Here is a 23,839-nt window from a genome sequence, read left to right as displayed (position 1 = left end):
AGAGGTGGCACACTTGCCTTGAATTCTATTCTTACAAAAGCAAAAAGAGCATTTTGTGGATTCTGCTGGATGTTCAGGAGACTGGAGAAATCTTGGAGGATTCACTTTTAATCTTTTTTCTTGTTTCACAAAACAGAAAAAAACGTTGTGGAGATGTGGCTTGGACATTGACTTAGAAAAGGCAGGAGGGATTATAAGATGTTTATACACTCATGTAAACTCCAAGCACTGGACTGCTCTGCTCTGTGAATGAGTGTCATGCTATGAGCTAATATGTAAAATACATTGTTTTTTGGCTGCCTCTCTGAATCAGAACGTTTTTGGCTGCAAGTAACAGAGAACCCAATTCAGACTGGCTTGAGCAATAAGGGAATAAAGCTATGTCACTGGCAAGAAGTGAAGCAGGCTCCGTCTCTCTTTCCTTTCAGTTTTCTTGGCTCTGCCCTCTTATGGGCATCAAATTTATCCTCAGGCTGAGAGCCAGATGACCTCAGCAGTTCTGAGCCTCGTATCTTCCCCCAACAACCCGGAGGAAGAGAGCCTGTTTCTCTTTCTTTGGATATTGTTGTGGGAAGATGGGTGCAAAAAATTTGAGAAGGCCCCAGCAAACTTCCCCTCACGTCTCATCCGTACATCTTTGCAGAAGACTTAACCAGGCTTAACCAGGTGTCTTGAAACAACTACTGGTTAGAGGAGGACCCAGTCCTGAAGGTAGGAGCAAACACTTTAGCTGTGTTACTGGTACAAAATGGGGGTGGGGTGGGAGGGAGAGGGTTAGATTCTGGGAAGACAACTTTTTCTCAGTTTAAAATAGAGTTGACCAGAAACTAGGTACAACTTCTGGCAAACATTGGGCTTTCGGAAGAGCTGTTCCGTATTTAGCACTGACCAGTGGCTAGCCAGTGTGGTGAGCATTGTATCTGAATACTCTCATTTAATTCTCACAACAATCTAAGGTAGACACTATTATTCTCCCCATCCTAGACGAGAATATAAAGCCTCTCAGAGATTAGGCAACTCTAATTTACACAGTTAGTTAGTAGTAGAATCGAGGAACATAATGCGAGAACCCTTGTTCCTAACAGTTTTCTATCTTCCAGAACAGAGTTCTCTGATCATGAGTCAGAGATCAGGATGTAATAAACCTTTTAGATGTATCAACAACAATAGCATACTGTTGAGGGGTCACTTTGGGTAGCCTGTTGTGGGTTCCAGCGAATCTGTGATGTTTGGTTTTCAAAATGAAGGAAATAATGATATCACTATCATAAAGAAAATTATAAACGTGGGAAAATTATGAACTTTTTAAAAATAAAGGACATTTGTTTAAACACACACAAACAATAAAATATCATGGCAGCAAAATATTTCCCCAGTAATTAAAAAATTGGTTTTCTAAGTGAAAAAATGACTACAAAAGAGATTAGTTAGAAATTTAGTGGCTTTTGGAAGGAGATCCTATTTCTTGAGGGACTATGTACAATTGAAGGACAATGAGAAATTTGTAAAAAGAAAAATATGTTGTTTGCCCGATAGGCTGGCCCAAGACCCGCAGCCATACTTTATGCAGCATCATTTCGTGAATGTGGGGACAACGTTATTGCGTGATGGAAGGCAATAGGTGATCAACAATTTCTTTGTAGCTTTGTAGGTGGTTTAGAAATTGAACATGACACAAATTAAGGAAACACCAACTATTGCATTGTCAATATTATTAACTTCTTTCTATTTTAGCTATTGGCATGAAAAAATAAATATTTGAAAATGTTTTTCTTTTTTGGCAAAGTAGGGCATTTCATTGTTTGGATGTTCTCAGAAATCACAATTGAGTCCAGAAATCAATTACAAAAGAAATGTTCTTTACTCCTTTTTTTTTTCTTTTTTTCATATGACACTTTCCATTTGTCCCTGAACAGGTTTTTCAAGAAGAAACTCTGCCCATTCCATAGGCAGGTGGCTCCCTGCTCTGCTGTTTTGGACCTTCAATCACTAGTGACATGCCAGCAATCCACAAAGTCCTAGGTGTCTCTTTTAGCTATCATCATCTGAAAGACATCTAAAAGGTTTTTTTTTAGTGTTTGAGAGCATTAGGTTTCATTTCTTGCATTCCACAAGGTAAGTGGAAAAGTTGATCCACACTGACATGAAGGGCTCAATTCTGCATGAACTTTTTGCTTTTCTACCAGAAATAATCCTTTCTTTTTTCCTTCCTTCCTTCCTTCTTTCCTTCCTTCCTTCCTTCCTTCCTTCCTTCCTTCCTTCTTTCCTTCCTTCCTTCTTTCTTTTTCTTTCTTTCTTTGTAAGGCTCAAATTCATCTAAAAATAGTTGATTCTTTACTAGAGACACACAGCCAAGCAAAGCTAAACACAACTCACTGAAATTGACATCAACCAGCAAAAGTATGGCTGTTTTAATACTAGAGACATCTTTGCAGAATGACTAAACTTGCTAAGTAGCAAAATATAGAGATAGTGTACTGAGACCAAGAAGAGTCAATCATCAACCACTCCTGTTGTTTTTAAACAGACTTACTATACTTTTAAAGGAGTATTATTTTAATAAAACAATCCACAGATAAAAACAAAAGGGCAAATGTAGAGACATATTGCAAGTAGGCATGCATACCAAAAAGGTAAGTGCAAATTAGATTTGAATATTCATGAGTCACAAATCATTGACAGTTTGAAATAATGCAAAACAGCTTTATAAATGAGGTTAAGGCAAGGGACATCAAAGAAATGCATCGCTAAATCAATAGCAATTTGTGCATATACTAGTAAATTGCAGTTACAATTTTCGTGACATGGGAGAAAAAATATTGTGTATCTGATGAAGAAGGAAGATACATAAATATCCCTTTTGTATGTTATATTTTTCCACTTCATCATGCACTTGGAGACCAGTCACGCAGAAAGTGGTTGGACATCTTACTCCCCGCCCCCAACCCACCAAGACAGAGTCTCCTTTTCCGAGACAGAGTTTCAGACTATGCCTGAAGTCCCCTTGCTCTAATAAACAGAATTCAATATACAACAATTCCTACAGAGTTGGTCTCTAAAATAAAGATTATCATCTAGCAGCATACATGACTAGAGAATGGCTTAACTTAAAACCTTTCATGCTAAAATCATTTCCATTGGAGACCATATAGTTTTAACGAATGTTTTTCTACTTAGAAGGAAGCAGATGAATTCAACGTATGAGAACAATTTGGAAGAATATTTTGAAATAATTTGAGATGTAAAATATAGGCAACCCTGTAATTTAAATAAAGGTGTTTTTATTTTGTTCAGCAAATAACTAGTTACTAATTTATTATTGGTTCTTTTATACCAGTGGCTTTTTGGGGTGTGTGTGTGTGCATGCACGCATGTGCATGTATATGGAGAAATATTTAAAATGGTAGGACTTACAAATTAAAGAATTGTTCAGGGCCTGTCTTAAAGCAGAAATGTTTCCAATGAATTTTTCTCTGAAGTTTCTATTGGGGTTACTATCTGTAAGTTATGAAGTATTTCTTCAAGATACCCTCCTCTGCCGGCCTCTTTATTGTGTTCTGTCTGCTTTCCAGGATGATTGATGAAGTTAGTGACATCATGTGAAAATCGTGGCACACAATAGCACTAATTTTGGAAGAGGCTGGGGGATTGTGGTCTGTTTAGAAAATTAATCTACATCTTCTTGCTGGGCCATGCTTTCAGGCAGACATCTAGACTGTAGAGGTGAAATCCAGATGTGGTATAATTAGAAAGAGAGAATTTTGCATTGTCTCCAATTCCCTGCTCTGTTAGGAAGAAGGTAAGATGACTTCTGTGCTATTAATAATCAACAGTATCCATAACTTCCAAAAGCAATGGCCTTGGTAATTTTTAAAGACTTTATGTGAAGTCTGCAAATCATCATTTGTCAGTTTTGATTCAGCTCAAGCTTAGCATTATATTTGTAAACAATACCTTGTTATTTTGGTTCTATAGCTAAAAATTTCCCTCAAAAGTTATTAACTCGTTTGTCTTAACAAACAAGCATCTCCATTACTCCTTTCAGCAAATGTTTGTCATGTTTTATTATGAGGCTATTTAAATTATCCACATTTCTTTTAAATTGTTTAGCTACAATATTTTATTTAATGATTCCCATCAGCAGTGGTCTATACAGAAAAACACATATGTTTCTTTTATTGTAGGTCCATCTATTTAGTTCCTTTATATAGTTCCAACATTATTTTAGTTCCATTAGGTCAAAGTTTTACTAACCTTTCTGGACAAGGAGGATAATTTACAACACATATATATTTTATTATTTTGATTAAGTCCTTCTTCATATATGTGTATGTTTATATATATACACACAAAATATATATAACAAAGTATGTATATATGCATAAAAATCACTTAATCTCTAAAGTAAAACATAACATGCTGGACTAGTCAAGGAATCTAGACATTTTGTTCTCCTTCCTCACAATCTATGTGATGAAAAGAAAATCATTTGGTCTTTGTATTTTCTTGCCTTTCTAAACTAGGGGAGATAATACATGAAACTTTGATTTCTACAGCAGGAAAGTGCCTGACTAGTCAGTGCCATCACTAAGATGAATTTCTTTAACCATCTCCCTTGTCTAGGATCAAGAAGTTAGAGGGCCTGGGAGCTGTCATTTCTCATAATTCAATATCAAAATGGAGGAAAGATAGAATAAAATAAAAGACTTAGCATTGATTCTGAATTACTTAACACCGACTTACTGAATTCCAATGAAGTCTTGTCTTATCATGAAAAAGAGTCTCTCTCTGTCCTAAATGTCACTTTGGGAGACTGTTGGACCTCATGCTCATTTTGCTATGTAAATAGAACTAATTTTATCTTGAAAGAGCAGTGGAGTGGCAGTTAAGGGACTTCTATATCCTATTCTGCCACTAACTGCTGCTGTGAACTTGTACAAGGTACTTCATATTCTTTAGATCTCTGTTTCCTCAATTATAAGGGAAGTGGCTGGTCTAGAAGCAGCAATTTTCAAACCATGCCCCTAAATTCCTAGGTCTGTGAGAAATCAGCAAATCTTGATGGGGGAGGGAAGACTAGCTGGTGGAACTCAGGACAAACACCAGCACTTTTTTCCTCAACTGCATATAGACCTTAGCAAAACTTAATTTGAGGAAAGGGAAATGACTTAGAAAATTTGAGGACACTGAATTAAAAAAATAATGATTGCCAAGATGCTTTATGATTTGCTAATTTGATTTGCAACCAATTTGTTCCATAACTGTTCCAGTGAATATTGAGGTGGCAAGAATTTTCATGCTTGTGACTTCTCCTTTTAAATAGAGGTTATTTTTAAAAGTCCCTAAAACTTTAAAGAAGGGAGGCCTAGAAAAGACAAAATGGAAGGAATGTAGGAATGTACCATCTACATGCCTCTTCCAAGTGTGGATTCTCCATCATTTGTCCAGTAGCTGTTTCTCTTTCGAGGTCCACATCAGAGATCCTTAGGTGGTTCACAACCTGTTACTACCTCCTTTCTTCAAGAATTAATTGCTTTGTGTTTTTAGGGCATCTTGTTTCAAACATTTCTGGGATACTTATAGCATTGTTATTATATCAATAGTTAATTGTACTTGTGTGACTGGCTTCCTTGTTAGGTCTTGAGCTTTTATTTATTTATTTAAATTTATTGATTTATTTTGGCCATGCTGCGCGGCATGTGGGATCTTAGTTCCCCGACCAGGGGTCGAACCCACACCCCCTGCATTGGAAGCATGGAGTCATAACCACTGGACCACCAGGGAAGTGCCCTGGTCTTGAGTTTTTAGAAGGCGGGGACTGGGTATGAACTATGTTTGAATTCTCAGTACAGAACTAGTCCTGGGATTTGAAATACTCAAAATGAATGTTCTTTGAAAAAGTGAAGAGTAGTAAATTTACAACAAATTTCCTTATGATTACACTAAAGTAATTTTCTTTCAATACCTTCATAAACAATGATAGTGGTCCTCTTTTTTTGACATCTATATTCAACCTTCAATTTAATGCAACAAATATTGTGCTGATTGTGTGGTATTTTACATTTAAGGGGGTGTCATGCATGAACCTCATCCAGGGAGCAGAGGAGTTAATAAGACCTATAACCTTCTTAATTAACATGTGAGACAGCACATGATTAATGCTGTAATATGAGCATGACCAAAGTGCTTTGGAAGCTCTAAGGATTTGGGATTAATGGAAGGATTGCGCATAGAATCTGTACTTTGATTTGGAGGAGCAGTAGGATTTCAGGCAAAAATCCAGAATGAGACAAGGGCAAGATAGAAAATCATAGGTGAAGGGGATTTCATGGTACATGAAAAAGATTACATTAGATACAGAAATTGTATAGATTTTGCAGTAGTTGGGGAGAAGGCTGGAAAATTAAGTAGAAGACTTACTACATACCATACTAAAGAGTTTGAATTATTTCCATGGAAAATTAGGACTCATCAAAAGAGAAGCAAAAAAAGAACTCTAGTTTACAAAGCTTTGTCTCATAGTACCATAGAAAATAATTTGAAGGATAAAATAAACTTTGAAGACACGGAAAACAGTTCAAGCAAAAGAGAGACTGAGGACTTAGTTTGTGAGGTGGTGGCAGGAAAAAAAAAAAGTAGGGAATAAGTGTGGCAGTGAGATAAACTAAAGGATAAGAAATTCAAAATACTTCTGAAATGTATTGAATAGATTATTACACAAGACTTTAACCCACTAATATTAAATCCAATGAAATTAATAATTAGTAAGATTCATGTTTATTTTTTACTGAGGTGGTAATGCTATTCCTAAATCTGTTGTCACACTTGTCATACTTGCCATTAGGTAATCAATCTATCAAGGGTTTGTTCACAATTTTAACAACCAATGCCTTAAATGTCTCATTTTCCTGTTTTAGGGTTCTGGCTTGAGATACTTCTCAATAACTTTAAACAAAATTCAAGAACACCCATGCTGATAATATATGTGAATTTAGGATGCTCTAACTTTAGTACAAATCTAAGTTATCACCTAATGTTTCATTTAAAATAAAAATAAGCTATCCCTTATTGGTAAATTTTGACTTAAAATCTCTTTAATGCTAAATGAATGTCCCATCTTAAATTGTAAAAAGGTACCTCCAAGGTCGGTGGTGTTGATACAAGATCCAAAGATGGGATGTGCCCGTGTGCCCAGGGGAGATGTTCTGGAAAAGAAAAAAGAAGCAGGGACATACTCGGAGTTACGGTGCTGCTGAGTAATGACAGAATTGGGTTCTGCTATGATTGGTGGTGGACTGGGCCTGGAGTCCACTTAGGAATGCAGAAGGAAAGGAGATGGAAGATGAAAGGGCAGGATGCCTCAGGGATCCTCTGGTCTCATGCTATTATTCTCCAGCCCCTCCTCACAGGGGACCCCGAGGACATACCCTCCACACCCCTTTAGGACTTGTTCATCTCCACATCTTGAGCCAGGGCTGGTGGGGTGGCTAGGTAATTTGAGGAATCTTCTCCTTAATAGTTTACTCAGAAGTGTAATCAGTCATCTAGACCCTGATCCCATCTTTGGATGAGGGATCTTGTAAACCTTACAGGTTAAATAAAGGTTTTTAAGCCTACATAAAAGGATATATAACACATTTCCCTAGAAATCCTTTCTGGAATCTAAAGTTTTTTTTACTATATGATTTGAAAGCATCATTTACTAAAAGTACAATTTATGTACAGAGCACTGTATAGATTTTAGTGATATATGCAGATAGAAGCATTCTTACACTCCACAAAATTTTGATTTTTTTGTAATTGAGTGGTCTAATAATACAGACCATCTTGATCGAATAAACGTATTTAACTGATCAAAATTGCTTATATGCATCAATTTTCTTAAATGTTTTATTGTATTTTTCTAAACAAATAGTCAATACTCAAAATCCTTATGAAGCATTTATATTATTCCAAAACAGAGAGAAAAGGAAGGGGCTGATTAACACAAAATTCAGGATAATGTTATCTATGGAGAAAGAGAGGGAAGAAGAATACATGTCTATCTTATTTATTTACTTACTTATGTATCTTACATGTCTGCTATAAATCTTATTTTTAATTCATTTATTCTTTGATAAATCACTTACAGGAAAGAATTATATAACATGGTACAAATAATAGTAATGATATCCTAATTTTAAAAATATTAGGGCTGTGGAATTAAGCAACTGACTATTTCTCAGTGCCCTGAGTTTTCTGTTCCGATCTATTTAATAAATAGGGCATTAAGTACTATGGGGAAAAGGGAAGTATAAAAACAGAAAAAGACATAGGCATGGTGCTAAGGAATTTCTACTCTTCCAGAGACTTCTTGTTTGAATAGGACTGGTGGTACGAACAGCCTGTGTAAAACACAGGAAAAGACTACCCACAACTGGCTGTAGGGTGTATGTTTTGCATGGCTCTTCCCTGAGTTCAGATCAAAGCATAGTAATTCAGCCACATGCTATCAACCAGTGATCTTGGTTTTCAAGATAATTACTGTGGCATGATTTCCTTTCAAAATTCTAGATTAGCATTTATTTGTTGATCAATACTAATATAAGACTGGAAATGCAGAGGTGACATCATTCTTCTTGAAAATGCTCAGCTGAGTTACCAGTGGTCTGTTTCCTCAGGAATTCACCTCAGTCATTACTATGTGTTTGTTTCTATTCTTCCTGTTCAAACAATGTTTTCTCTGAGTAGTTGAAAAATGCCTTAGGCTTTATTATGAAGTGGGATCCGAATTTAGGCGGAATTGAAAGTAAACTCTATGGCCTGGGAACATTCATGACTTTTGGTTTCTTTAACCTGAACTGGAGTTGAATCAGTAGCCTAAAGGTGAAAGCCTCTAAATCCTTTTATTACCCAAAACCCTATAATCTCTTTGTTTTAACCAAGTATACACAAGAAAGGTAGCAGAACTTCCCAGTTAACAAGTCAAGAAATCTCTACCTCAGATAAGAATGGAGCTTTTTGGGTTTACTCTCTGCACAAAATATTTAAAACCTAAAGAGACCATTTTGGATGTTGTTTATTTTGATGACCAGATAGATTCCTTTGTTTTGTAAAAGCCACATGCCCATGTTGCCTTCTTAGGACATTTTTGTTTCTAGCACCCTATCATTATTTGCTACTAAACTTCATATCTTTTGTTTGAAGCATCTACAAATAAAAGTAATTGTTTAACTGATTTTCTCTTGAGCTTAATTTGACAATTATCAAATCACGTTTGTCAATACAACAACTGAATCAGATGTGACCCAGACGTCAACATTTTAAAGAGCCTCTGCAGCCTTTTCTATTATTTCAAGTTAACAGTAGGTATAAGCAAAATCTTGACTGGATCAGTAAGAAACAAAAATGTACTCTCCTCTGTCATTTCAAAGTCATCTATTAAAGCAACTCAAATTCAACTGCGTTGGAATACAAATAGAACAGCATAATGAAGCTTACGTTTAGAAATGCAAAGAGCATTTTGGAAAGTATTTTAGGAAGAATTAATTCCTAATTCTAACTATTAATATTCTTCCATAATTTGATTTTCATTTTTGTACATGTGGATGCCACAAAAATTCTATTTAAGGGCTTCCCTGGTGGCGCAGTGGTTCAGAGTCCGCCTGCCGATGCAGGGGACACGGGTTCGTGCCCCGGTCCGGGAAGATCCCACATGCCGCGGAGCGGCTGGGCCCGTGGGCCATGGCCGCCGAGCCTGCGCATCCGGAGCCTGTGCTCTGCAACGGGAGAGGCCACAACAGTGAGGCCCACGTACCCTCCCCCCGCAAAAAAAATGCGATTTAAGGTCTTTCTTTCTTTCTTTCTTTCTTTCCTTCCTTCTTTCTCATTCTAGTGCTGATATTTCTTGCTGTATAGTGAAACACTTCAGAGAATCATATTTTATCCCTCAGACACATGGAGCTGATGTGAATATCAAACTGATATAGCGGAACAGGAAGAATAACATTTAAAATCATAATAGGTTAGGTGAACTCAGGTTTAATTAGGTTCTTGGTAAGTATGCAGTGTATTATTAATGACTGCTTATTTACTCAGGAACCATGTTTGTTTCTGGCAAATTAATTTTATGCTGTGATGTGGGATAATACTTAGCTTTCTTTAACTGTTGAAAAGGCACTAGCAATATTATATCATATGTTATGCTTAATGGCCATTGTTAAGGCTAAACAGAAATAGGTAAGATGGTTAAATAACAGCATTCACTTTGCTTTTACTATTTCTTAAGTTTCCTAACACTAGAGAATACCAATGAAAGCTTTAAAATTGTTATATGTGACTGGAACTCAAAGTTATTTTTTGCCATCATTGTAAGGAATACTGTGCATCTTACATATCTTGATATCCTATGTACAGAAAGTGACATCTACTGGAGAAAGCAGAACTGAATATTTACTTTCCAAACTATTTCCCTGCCAAACTTCCAGACAAGTTGCACTATCCTCAAGATTATCCTAAACTTCTAAAACAAAGAAAGATTTTATTTAGCTCAGTATGGTATAAAGCCTGACTTGTTTTGGTTATCGTTTTTTCAAAGATGCGCTTTGGAAAAAAGCGGTTATGAAGGCTACACAAAATATCTCATAAGAAATGCAACTGGAGACTTCTGGAAAACACAATTCTAGCACATTACCTTAAGGGTAAAATTGAAGTTCTAATAACCATAAACCATTGAGTGGTGGATTGAAACAATTCCATTGTAACAAATAGTCTGAAAACATGTTTGGAAAATGTGTAGCTTCTTTAAATAGTCTGGAAATAGGAGTTGTAAAACAAAGTATGGGATTAGAATATCTAATTTCTCTCTTGTGAAAAGGCATCCCCATGCTACTTTGAAACTTAATCATTTTTATTTATTCATGTTAAAAAGATGTATGTCTAACTCCATGATCAAGTCAAACCTCTGTTCTTAGGGCATGAGGGGATGCTACCCAGGTGTTTTTCATCTTGGTCAAATCTAAGAAATGACCCAGAGCCCTGAAAGACAGAAATGGCATCAGCTTCTTTCCTGTGACAATAATTCTCAACCTTTAAGTAATCACTCTTTCATAAGGAGGACAAAAGCCTTTCTTAATGGCAGTTCCTGTGCTAGCCATTTTCAAGACTAAAAAAGTGAGGCACAGCTATATTTGGTGAGTTCATGAATATAATAAGAATATGGCAGTGACTCAGCCCTGTCTCTTCAGTTCTAGCTTATTCCCTCTGTGATATTACCAAGGTGCTTCCATATTTAGATTCTGCTGTCTTATCCTCTGTAGTTTAATTTCAGATTTTCTACTTCTAGTTGTTATTATCATTTAAAATTTTTTTGATTTTGTTTTTGTAACAATGCTCTTGCACTCCCTCTGCTGGCCTTGCTAATTAACAAAGCCAGTGTCCAAGTGGTCCTGATGTGTATCAGTGATACCGAATGCATGACTGGTGAAAACAGATGCAATTTTGTGTTGGAACCCAGTAAGAAAGTCACATTGTTTGGCTTTCATAGGAAACAACAAGGCCAAAAGAAAATTTGTTTGTAGATGGTGAAAACAAAAAGCATGATTACTTTTATATTTTCAAGAAAGAATTTAGTGAAATGGACAAATTCACAAATCCTAAAAATGTGTCTCTCTTTTCAAAACCATAAAACCAGTTATCCATATTCTATTTAAATGTATACGCGTTTAGTAAAAGGTATATTTTACTACAAGGTGTATCAATTTTGAGTCTCTGTGTTTACACGCTGGAGGGTTAAATGAAATGTTGCCTGGCTTTGCTGGTAGGACTCTGGACCCCGATTAGATATGTAGCTGTCTGATGGGTCAGCTTCCCACTTTCTAGAGTTCCATTATGGAGTTACAAAGAGAATAACAGCACTTGGCAAATCCCAGGCCTAATCATAGCATAGAGAAGTGACTTTTGGAAGGTACATTAACAAGCAATTAGGACCCATTTAATAAATTACCCCTTATAGAACACTTTGAACCCTAGTGGTCTGAAGAGGTTAATGCACCTCCCACAACTGAGTGCTGTTCACTTTCCAGGGGTACCTTCAAGGCCACAGTTAATCCAAGCCTTCTTCTCATCGATGGCCTCTTAGTCTTGAGCCATTTCTATAGTCTGGCATCAGTAAGGACACACACTTGCATTTGGTCAGTGCATTTCACACGCTTCATTTTCTCACAGTTGCATCCATTGAGTGGCGTGTTCATGAGGCCAAATGAGTTTGTGCTGCATGTTAACTTCCTTTGGCTTTCATGCTTCTTATTTGGAGTCATTCTGTTTTTCTTATTTATAGTCTTAACTTCTGGGTTTAGTTTAAATGTTACGTCTGATGTAATATAGTTTCCTCCAAAATTGTTGGGTAGCAACCACATTTTAAATGAATCCAATACACAAAATTAGGTTTTAGGATATTATTAAATTTGGAAAAAACCCACAGTATATATGTATTTGTACACTGGAATCTTAACATGGTTAGACACTAAAAAACATTAAAATATAACTGTAAGGGAGAAAAAGCTTTGTTTGATGCTAGAATGTGATTAGACTCGTCGGATTTTATTTTTAATTTTTTAAAATAAATTCAACCTGAGTTTTGGGGAGGAAAATGCTGATGAAACATTAAGGATTTTTATTTAAAAAGATAGTCAAGGGATGGAATTGGAATAGATAGAAATATAAAATTCTTACTGTATGTTCAAAATGGCTGACATGGCTTTAACATATCACTGGTCTGCTGAATGATATTCCTGTAAATCATGATCAAAATCATCATGATTTCTAGCACATTTATTGAATAGTTATTCAAGGCTCTGCTGAGAGCTACAGGAGATAGATAAGACATGGCCTATGCTTTAAGAAGCTTATGATTGTATTGCAGAGCGCGGATGGAGGCACGTGGAAAAAGAACGATAATGAGTAGAAGATTACGATACATACCACGATTGAGTGCACATGGAAGTTTCTAAGAGAATTCAGAGAATGAAGAGGAGTCTCTGTTCAGGAAGGCTTGATGGAGAATGTGGAATTTGCTCAAGGCTTTTGTTAAGATTTTGATAGGAAAACTATCATAGGAAATGGCTAGAATAGATTTTAGAATCATATAGTATGTATCTTGGTTCACTTTCAAAATCAGACTGGGCTTTGAAACGAACAGGTTTTAATCAAAGCTGGCTTTATAGGAGGAGTATAATTTATGCACTACTGTTTTAAAACAATTAGTGTGAGTGTGTGTGTGTGTTTTTGTGTGATTGAGCCCAATTATTGTAAGTCTACACTCATTAGAAGTAATGTACCCATGAAGACGAGCAGAATAGTATGTAGATGTGATCTCAATTTAAAATAGAAAAATCGATTCAATACACTCTGTATCAGCGCTTCAAAAAATAAAATGAAATGCTCCAATATTGAGAAGTAATTAAGGTTACCTTTAGTTGTTAAGTCTGTGACCATATTTCATAGGATAAGTTTGGGAGGCAGCTTTTCAACATGAGAGCAGACGTCAGTACATTTTTTGGAGTGTTCTACTTTGCCTTATCTTTATTACGTACTGAAAAAGAAATAAGACAAAACACATCTTCAGTCAAATAATGTAATATAATATGGAAAGCACTGACTGTTGTCAACCTGATAATCAGGATATACTTTCAAGGTTTTGTGGGTTTTTTTAGCCAATATAACTATAAAATGACAAAATACCCTTTTCCAGGATATTTAGTGATTCACTGGATGAGTCATACCTTTTAAAAAATCTCTGCTCCTTTCATCGTAACTTGGAAATTTTCCATATTATAAACTGTGTTTTCTTACGTGACCATATGAAACAAAGACTATGTTTGTAAACCTAGCTTCCACATGAGTCTACACTATTATTGCAGCATGGGTTTATATGGTGGGGAAGTCTTTTATATTTATTCTAAATAACTTGATTCTTATCCGAATTTTAAAAAATTTGCCCAGGGTGAGACAAATTCTTTACCATGTTAAAGTTTCAAAGTTTTGTGGAAAGACCTGAGGGTCATGTAGCACACTAGATGTGGTACGCCATTGGGTATGACTTCCCTTGTTGTGCCTTGAAAGCTACTTCTCCTTCCACAGCAGAGTTGCAGATCAAAAGTGAACTACTATTTTTTGTGGTAAGTAAACATTTGGAAAACTGGAGCCCCACTTTTAGATGTGGTGGTGAGATTATATTACTCTCCATTCGTACCTAGAAACACCTTAATATGATCATTTACTCCATAAGCAAAGCATTACCACGTACATTATTCCCCCTTGTTTTTGCATTTTACATTATTCACACTAACGCCAAAGCAGATTTATTAATACTGGACTGCAAATGGCATTATTCCTCATACTCTGAGAATTTACATCCTGGGATAAACAACACTTATGGAGCAATAAATGTAGCACAAGTGGAAAAAAAATCACATTATCTGTGGCATTTTTTTCCTTCTGGGATTTAAAATGCATTCAAATTGTTGACCAGCAAAACTTACTGAATGACCACTGTGTTTGGGCACTGCATCCCAAGATACAGAACTCTAAGGGGAATTCTTTTCTTCAAAGCATGTAAAGACTAGCTGGAAAAGGACTGACACACAGGAAAGACCAGCAAACATAATAGTATTCTATAAGCACATATTAAATAGTATGCTGCAAACTATTCATGGTCTAGACATGCACTGTTCAATATGGCAGGCGCTTGTTACATATGGCTATCGAGCATCTGAAATGAGGTTATTGTGGGCTAAGACATGGAAACAACCTAAGTATCCATCAGTAGGTGAATGGATAAAGAAGATGTGATATATACATACATTATATATATATATATATATATGAATATTACTCAGCCATAATGAACTCTTGACACTTGTGACAACATAAATGAACCTTGAGGGTATTATCCCAAGTGAAATAAGTCAGATGGAGAAAGACAACTATCATATGATTTCACTCATATGTAGAATATGAAAAACTAACAAGCAAGCAAACAAGCAAGACAACAAAATAAATGAACAAACCCAGCCAAACAAAAACAAACACATAGATACAGAGAACAGGGTAGTGATTACCAGAGGGGAAGGAGTGGGAGGGTGAGGAGGGTGAAATGGGTAAAGGAGATCATCTGTACGGTACTGTAATGAATAGAAACTAAACTTTTGGTGATGAGCATGCTGCAGTGTATAAAGAATAGAGATATAAGGTACACATGAAACATGTATTATAAAGCCATGTTACCTCAATAATAAATAAATTAAAAGAAAAGAAATCTGGTTATTGTGAGTTGAAAGTGTTATAAATGGGATTTCCCTGGTGGCACAATGGTTAAGAATCCACCTGCCAATGCGGGGGACACGGGTTTGAGCCCTGGTCCGGGAAGATCCCACATGCCGTGGAGCAGCTAAGCCTGTGCACCACAACTACTGAGCCTGTGCTCTAGAGCCCGCGAGTCACAACTACTGAAGCCCATGTGCCTAGAGCCCGTGCTCTGCAACAAGAGAAGCCACAGCCATGAGAAGCCCGCACACCGCAACGAAGAGTAGCCCCCGCTCACCGCGACTAAAGAAAGCCCGTGCGCAGCAACGAAGACCCAACGCAGCCAAAAATAAATAAATAAATGTTTTAAAAAAAATGTGCTATAATTGTAAAATATACACTGAATTTAGAACATATAGTATGATAAAGGGAATGCAAGATATCTCATTAATAATTTTAAAATATTGATTACATGTTAAAATAATATTTTAGATACATCAGGTTAAATTAAAATATTATTAAAATTAATTTCACCTGGCTTTAATTCTTTATAGGTTTTTAACCTTACTATATAAAATTTAAGATTACAGATGCACCTTATAACCCACCTTATATTTCTATTGGACAGTGCTGCTATAAACGTCAAAGAATAGACTTAGCAACAAGTGCTTAAAAATCTGAAAAACTAGAAAGAACAGGCAAGATGTCAGCTGGGTCTGTAAGGATACACACATAGGGTTTGAATTAGAAGACGACAGAAGGGTGTGTTCTGGGATAGGAGAATAAAGTAAATGAACAGATGTAGGATGGTAGGTGTTGGAAACCAAAGCTTTATTTTAGGTAATAGTGCAGAGTGTTTTGTTATCTTATAAGGGGTGACAAATTCCGAGCATTTAATCTACTAATAAACATAGCTGCCAATTATTGAGTGCTTAGAATATGAAATTTATATACATAAATTTTCATTTAAACATCACACCAATCATATAAGACAGGTTTTATCATATCTATTTTCCAGATGAAGAGACTGAGGTTTGGATTGGCTCAGGGACTTAGTGAATGCCATAACACTAGGAAAGGATTGATCTTAGTGTGTCTGACCTCAAATCTGTACTAGAGGCAGATTCACCATGAAGTTCATGAAGCTTTACACTTCTGGGTCCCACATGTGTATGTATCCCTTCCAAGGGAGACGCTCAAGGAATGTGTTCACATGCTTTTGGAAAATTTGCCAAATTAAATCATTTTCACCATAATCAGTCATGTCTGTTCTGTTTGCCTTCTGACTTCCCCTGATATGAAGGTAGTGGTGGATCAACATTCTGGAGAATCTGGCTAAAGGGAGAGTTCAGTTGGCTATACACCTGGTTTGGGTCTAGGGGGTTATTTATGTGTTTCACAGTTGCTTTTATGTGTAGTTAGGTTTTTTCTCGCCCTCCCAGGGTCGGAATAGATAACCCTGAGTTCTCTTACTGTCCACTTTACCAGCTCACCTGGGGTCTTTACCAAGGGTGTAGAGACAGAAGTCAGATTGCAATATTGACTTGTCCTATGGTACCAGAGGATGTAGGTCATGGAAGAAAAAGAGAAAAACTTTAAATGTAAAGAGCCAGAACTAGTTTGTGGGATATCCTTCCAATCCCTAGATGTGTAGAATTATAAGTGGAGCATTCCATTCTCATTGAAATCTAGTCAAAATGAAATATCCTACTTGATTAAACAGCTTCTGCAATTGTAAAATAAGGCACCATTAATTTCCTTTTTTGATGTGAATCATGCAAAATAGCATTTAAGAACTCCTGTGTTTTTAGCTGCAAGCCTGTAATGGGGCTCCGAACAATGAGTATGACCATGTGGTGTCACTTGTTTTTACATCCTAATGTATAGGATTTTGTTTTAGCTCATCTGATATGCCTTGTCTTGATGGAGTCCGGTGGTTCCAGATGATGCAACACATCAAAATTGTCATTGAAGAGAAAAATGGACTGAAGCTTTTCTAAACTATTGATAGTAAAAAACAATTTCTGACAACCATGCTATATAAAAGAATGCACTTTCTTTTTCTTCTATTATAAAACAGGCATATAAAGAAGTATGCAGCCAAAAAGTAGTATTTTGGGGGAGATGTTAGACAGTTAATGAATGGAACCATTATGTTATTTTTCTGGGTTTTGTGACATTTATGGTGCTTGTTGGCCTTTAGTCCTTGTAATTTGTCATAATTTCTTTCTTATCCTATAGAAAGATTCACTTTTGGACCTAAGTTAGCATTGGCACTTTTTTCTTGCATACAGATTCCTAAATTGTATATGTATCTGATGTTGTAAGATGTGAACTCATCCTTGAACTGTACTGTATAACCTCACAGGCATTATTGTGGACTCTGGAGAAGCATATATGAAATATTTAAAGGTCACAAACCCCTAAAGAATATGCAGAGGGAAAGCCTGTCTATTATGTTATTGATCCTTGCAACTTCCCCTTGCAAAACAGTGGGTCAGACAGTGAATTCTCCATTATACAACTAGAAAAAGTAGAGCCCAGACAGATGCTACATTATGTATCCCAAATTCCACAATTGAGGCCGATGATCACGTTCATTCCATCATGAACAGATTAGACTGTCTCCACCAATGTAGCAATGCAGAGGCAAGAGACAGACAGACAGACAGACAGCCAGCCAGACTGAGTGAAGGAGGGTGGGAAGAAGTGAAGGAAATAAATGAACTTTTATTGAGGGTCTGACTCTGTGTCAGGCCCTGTGTTAGTCACTCTCACGTGATTATCTAAGTTAATGAATCTTCAAATGTCTGTAATATATAAAGAAGTATCTATGATGCATTACATGCTTACTGCCTGATTTTATGACATCATGAGACCTGCCTGGGCTGCTCAAAATCCAATAAGGAAGGAGGGCAAAAAAGAGGGCTCTGGAGTCACACTCAGAAAGTCCAGATAGATCATGAAAACAAAAATTCACCCGTCATATTGAATGACACTGTAGATATTTTCCTTGAAAGTACAAATACTTTCTACGCTGGGGAAACAGCACTTACCAAGTGCAAGACCTGTAGTCAGTCACTATGGTGTAAGATACATGATCCAGGCTTACAAGAAGCAATTCTTTTTTTACTCATTTAAGAAAGCAACTTAACTTAGACTTAGAAATGTGCATTTTGCTAATCATTGTGATGTGAAACAATAGTTTTGATTCATGTTTCTTGAATTTTTTTCGTATGTGTTCCTGAACTTGACACTTTGGAGCTACAAAATGATTCTTTAAAACTGCCAACCAGATTTTTTTAGGATCCAGGAATACATGCCTTTCAGGGACTGTCCATAATCATATTTATACACTGGATCATACTATTTTTTGTGACTTATATATCCAGAGACCGATTGGGCCTATCTATCTGCTCAGTGTCATCTTGAGTATGAAGGACCTCACAACAAACACTGCGAGGGGATATTCCTAATCCTATAAGAGTATCTCCCATGTGTTTTTATTTTGCATCTATACACAGTAGATATAAAATATATCACCCTCTGCCTATACTCTACGCCACTACTTCTTAATGTGGCTTTCTTTGGAACATATCCTGAAATTGCATTTTCCATATTGTGGGCGAGTTGCTTTCAAATATTGTTTGATGACCTCATTACATCAAGTATCATCAAAGGCTCTCATATCATGCTATTCTTTGAAATAGTAGAGGGAACTTAACGTAAATAATATTTAAGTAAATAGAATCAGAGGCAGCCCCACAATACAAACCATTTTGAATGACTGAACTTACAAACAGGTAAGAAGAGTTTAAATATGAGAAGTCTGCAATCCATGGATGCTTGGGTCTGTAACAGGGAAGAACCTTTGTATTCAATTAGAAGTTAGTCGCTAAAGGGATGTTGCCTATAAGCTTAAATTATACATAATGGCCCATCTCTGGGAACTTTGCCTTCCAGGTAATGAGCCTTAAGCTAAAATACCTTTGTTTAGCTCACAGGAAACATCCTGGCCAAGCCCACCTGTGAATGGCTGCAGGAAGGAAGAAATTAACACATCCCCTCTGGAGTCTGACCGGAACCTGGACCTTACCCCTCCACTTTTAGTATAAAAGAAGCCTGAAATCTAATACAGGGAAGATGGTTCTTTGGGACACTAGTTCACCATCTTCTCAGTCCGCTGGCTTTCTGGATAAAGCCTCTGTGCCTTGCCCCAGCGACTCATCTCTCGATTTACTGGCCTGTTGTGTGGCGAGCAGTATGAGCTCAGTAACAGATCTAGTCATTTCTGTTTCTTTTCAAGCTTCTGTTGCCTTCACTGTGAGGAGTCTGTTATACGTGGAGTGAAGATACAACGCAGGCAGGACGGTGATGTGCCTGTTTCAGCTTGTGGTGTCACGCTCAAAGCATCCTCTCAGATAGTGCCTGAGAGAATTGACACCTGACGATTATTACCTTAAGGTGCACTAAATGTCCTCAGAAAACAAGCAAGCAGCCGTGCCAAAATATTTACTTTGAAGTCAACGTTATATATATCCACAGAGTATATTTCTGACATTGCAGTGAAATTTAGAGAGGAAAATAATTTTTTAAAACCTATTGTATAGGCACATTTTCTGTAAGTCCTTTTTGCTAACTTAGGGGCACCTCCACAAAATTACAATGGGCTTAATCAATTTTGAACTCTCTGGATGGAAAAGTTTAATCGAGACATTCAAATGCCTTGATATCCAGGAGCATTATCCTGCAGTAATTATTATTATTATCTTTTTGCGTTACGCGGGCCTCTCACTGTTGTGGCCTCTCTCGTTGGGGAGCACAGGCTCTGGACGCGCAGGCTCAGCGGCCACGGCTCACGGGCCTAGCCGCTCCGCGGCATGTGGGATCGTCCCGGACCGGGGCATGAACCCACGTCCCCTGCATCGGCAGGCGGACTCTCAACCACTGCGCCATCAGGGAAGCCCTGCAATAATTATTGATGACACCTGAGGTACAAGAATTTGGGCTGAACTGTCAGTGAAAATTGTCCAAGAGTCCAGTTTCAGTGCAGTGAGCTGAAGTCATCCAAAACAACATCACTACGGTACTATTGTTAACTTCTTAAAGTCATTTGTTGCCAAGGAAAATTCTGCGAAATTATACTTCAGTAAATTTTGTTCACTGACATCAGAAAGGGCTGGCACTGGAGAGTGCTATGGACGGTTATAAAATTAAATATCAGTACCTAGTTTTTCATAAAGATTTCAAATGATAATTTTTCAACCCCAATACTTTTTGGAGGTTTGAACACTAGATAAAAATAATCACGTATTATTAATTTACATAAGCGCATTATGTAGAAATGTAAATATTAAAAATTTTTCATTATCTATTTTATACCAAGAATGAAAACTTTAAACAAGTTCAGCTAGAAATTATTACACCTTGTTACACGACAGCTTACTCTATGGATTATTTACTGATTAAAGCTCTCTGCCCTGTAGTGCCCGATCCCCTTCTGCTCTGCATGCATCAGAATTGCTCACTGCAACCCTGGCTTAGAGATGTGGCTCTTCCCCATTCCGGGGAGTTTTACATGTAGTCATACAATTGTCGTACTTAATAGATATTTATTTGAATGCATAGAAAGGAGCGAGAGTCTTAAAAAAAAACCCCATTGGTATACTTGGTCATATTTACTACATAAACCATTCTTAAGAATATGCTAACTTAATTTATAAGTTTCCTGCCAGTTTTAGCCCCTGTTCAATTTTCATGTTTGCGGCTCCACCCCGAATAGAAACCGAGGCTATGCTGGCATAATAATCAGTAAATGGTTCTAGTTACAAGGAAGAAAGAAGTGGATTTGTTGGCACATGACTTAACGGCATGCTGCTAAAAATTTCATTTTCATTTTTTGTCAAAATTGCCGAACAATCAGATGGAGTTTTCTTAATTTTGACTTGACTATGTAACCATTATGAGCATCTTTTGTGAATTGTGTGCATTGGAATATTAAAAAAAAAACAAACAAAAAAAGCAATATCAACTGCTTCCAAGTTTACAGTCTTGTATTTGCCATTTATTTGTGAATGATGATACCAGAGCTGAAACCAGACTCCTCACCCTTGGAACTAGTTCACTGCTCTTTGTTTTCTGTTTTGAAGTGGAGGGGTCTAAGTGCAATGCGTTTGTTTGGACTTTCGAAAGAGTTGATCTTATCAACCTTGGGGGTCATTTGTTTCTGAACTCCAGGCATCAAATAAAGGTGGACCTACTGATCAGGTGATTTGAAGTCACGGATGGGGACACTCAGGCAGTAATTTATTTTATCAAACTGGTGAGCATAAAACCATAGTTCGGGACCAAAATTTGTAGCTTATTTAAAAATGGTAAAATTCTGAAGACTTGGTTTTAACTTAAAACATTTCTTCAAAGATTTGTTCATTGTTAATGTTCAGAAAATATTAACCATTACAGTCAATCCTTTTTCTACTTTACTCTTCTTTTGGAATAATTTTGCTTGTTATGACTCAGATAGGAATTACTTTCCCATGAGCAAATTATTAATCTAAATTAAATCTTATTCCATTTACATTTTTTCCACCTAAGATCTTCCATTGTGCTTGCAGTTCTTTCTATTTCGGTGCTCACAGCTATTTACTTTTTCCATCACGGAGTTAATCTGGACATTTCATTTAGCACTGGTCCCAACCCTATTCCTACAGAACCCTACTGTCCCCAATTTAATGATGCATTACTAATAGCTGCTTCTTATTTATAGTCCATCAGTCAAATTGAAAATAATCCTAATGTGACAGAATCTTACCAATGTCTCTATTCATTTTTATTTGTTTCCAACAGAAATCCTGGAAACTTGAAGAAGCTGCTTATAGCAATCTCTATTAAATAGTCTTCATGGTGTGTTTTGGAAAGAAAATGGCATATTTGTGCCATTTTTATTTGCTTGGTGTAAATTTATGCTACTTGGAATGAAGTCCTAAAGATAAGTCCTCATCTAGTGCAAAGAAGAGGGGAGAATTGGAACATCCTATTTTGGAGAACCTGGTCCACCTTTATTACCTTAAGGGCGTCACTTAAACTTTTCTTGCCTTAGTCGTCTACAGACTACCTTCCTTCCCATCCACGTTTGTGGAAGCTGGAGGTAAAATGGTATGACATAGTGAGAATAACAAGAAAGAATAGATATAAATAAGTTTGGACAATCAAAACCACTTACATGCAATTCTTTTACAGGAAGGTGACTTTGACAACCCACTCTTTGAAGGACATACATTTTAGGGAGCATTTTATAGTATTCTGCCTGCTCCTTGCGATATTAATGGCATGTATGTATGTGGAGTATATGACATGTGCACATTTCATTTGCAAAATAAGACTATCCTAAGGAAATATTTTATTATAAAATTTATTGCTGTCAACATTATATATATATTTTTATATTTTATTTATTTATTTATTTGGCTGTGTCGGGTCCTAGTTGCGGCACACGGGCTCTTTGCTGCGGTGTGTGGGCTTCTCTCTAGTCGTGGTGTGCAGGCTCTAGAGCCTGCAGGCTCAGTAGTTGCGGCACACAGCCTCAGTTGCTCTGGGGCATGTGGGATCTTAGTTCCCTGACCAGGGATCGAACCCAAGTCCCCTGCATTGGAAGGCAGATTCTTTTCTTTTTAGCTTTTCTTATTTATTTATTTATGTATTTATTTTTGGCTGCGTTGGGTCTTCGCTGCAGTGTGCAGGCTTCTCATTGCAGTGGCTTAACTTGTGAAGCATGGGCTCTAGGCACGTGGGCTTCAGTAGTTGTGGCACACGGGCTCAGTAGTTGTGGCTCATGGGCTCTAGAGCACAGGCTCAGTAGTTGTGGTGCACGGGCTTTGTTGCTCCGTGGCATGTGGGATCTTCCTGGACCAGGGCTCGAACCCGTGTCCCCTGCATTGGCAGCCGGATTCTTAACCACTGTGCCACCAGGAAGTCCCTGGAAGGCAGATTCTTAACCACTGGACCACCTGGGAAGTCCCTCAACATTATATTTTAAGATTCAGGGTGCAGAATTCCAAGAAGTCTTAGAGGGAGTTATTATAGCAAAGGTAGTCTCTTCCAGAAAGAAGTCTCAGGCATCCACTTATGCTCTGTAGGAACGTGCTCCCTTAGTGACTGTCTGGTTGTTTAGTGCCTTCAATTTTCCCTCCTGCTCTGTCTCAATTGCCATGCGCTTGCAACAAATAAGGGCTTTTTCTGTGTTGAAAAAGTGTTGGCTTGACTCTCCTATTTGCAACCTTTAAAATTTTGAATATCTAATCTGAAACCACTGGTAGTCATTCTTTTCTGCAATCTTTTATCTGGTTCCTAGTATTCACCATTCTTAAGAAATAGCTCTCATACAAATCCCCGATAGCCTTGTGGACGGAGTGTAGGGTGGTAAATACGATGAAGTCCAGCTTTTGAAAAGCCACCAGGAATGGTGTACTCATTAAGACTGGGCTGGCAGTACTGCAAGTTGATGCCTCAGTGCTTCTGGTTGGAGCAGAGGTGGTCTTTTTGGAAGACAGTTAGGTGC

The 23,839-nt window shown here is 37.2% G+C and overlaps 1 long non-coding RNA gene across 1 annotated transcript; it reads left to right on the top strand.

Annotated features, from left to right (window-relative positions):
• Positions 1-571: 571 nt before the first annotated feature.
• Positions 572-15,085, top strand: LOC117202928 (uncharacterized). Its single transcript, XR_004485472.2, has 3 exons — positions 572-711; positions 1,917-2,115; positions 12,902-15,085. It is a non-coding gene; the product is annotated as an uncharacterized LOC117202928 (long non-coding RNA).
• The last annotated feature ends 8,754 nt before the right edge of the window (positions 15,086-23,839 follow it).

The sequence above is a fragment of the Orcinus orca genome, chromosome 2 (genome assembly GCF_937001465.1).
Source record: "Orcinus orca chromosome 2, mOrcOrc1.1, whole genome shotgun sequence".
NCBI lineage: Eukaryota > Metazoa > Chordata > Mammalia > Artiodactyla > Delphinidae > Orcinus > Orcinus orca.
The sequence above is the reverse complement of the archived record's forward strand: the minus strand, read 5'-3'. Positions and strand labels throughout refer to the sequence as shown.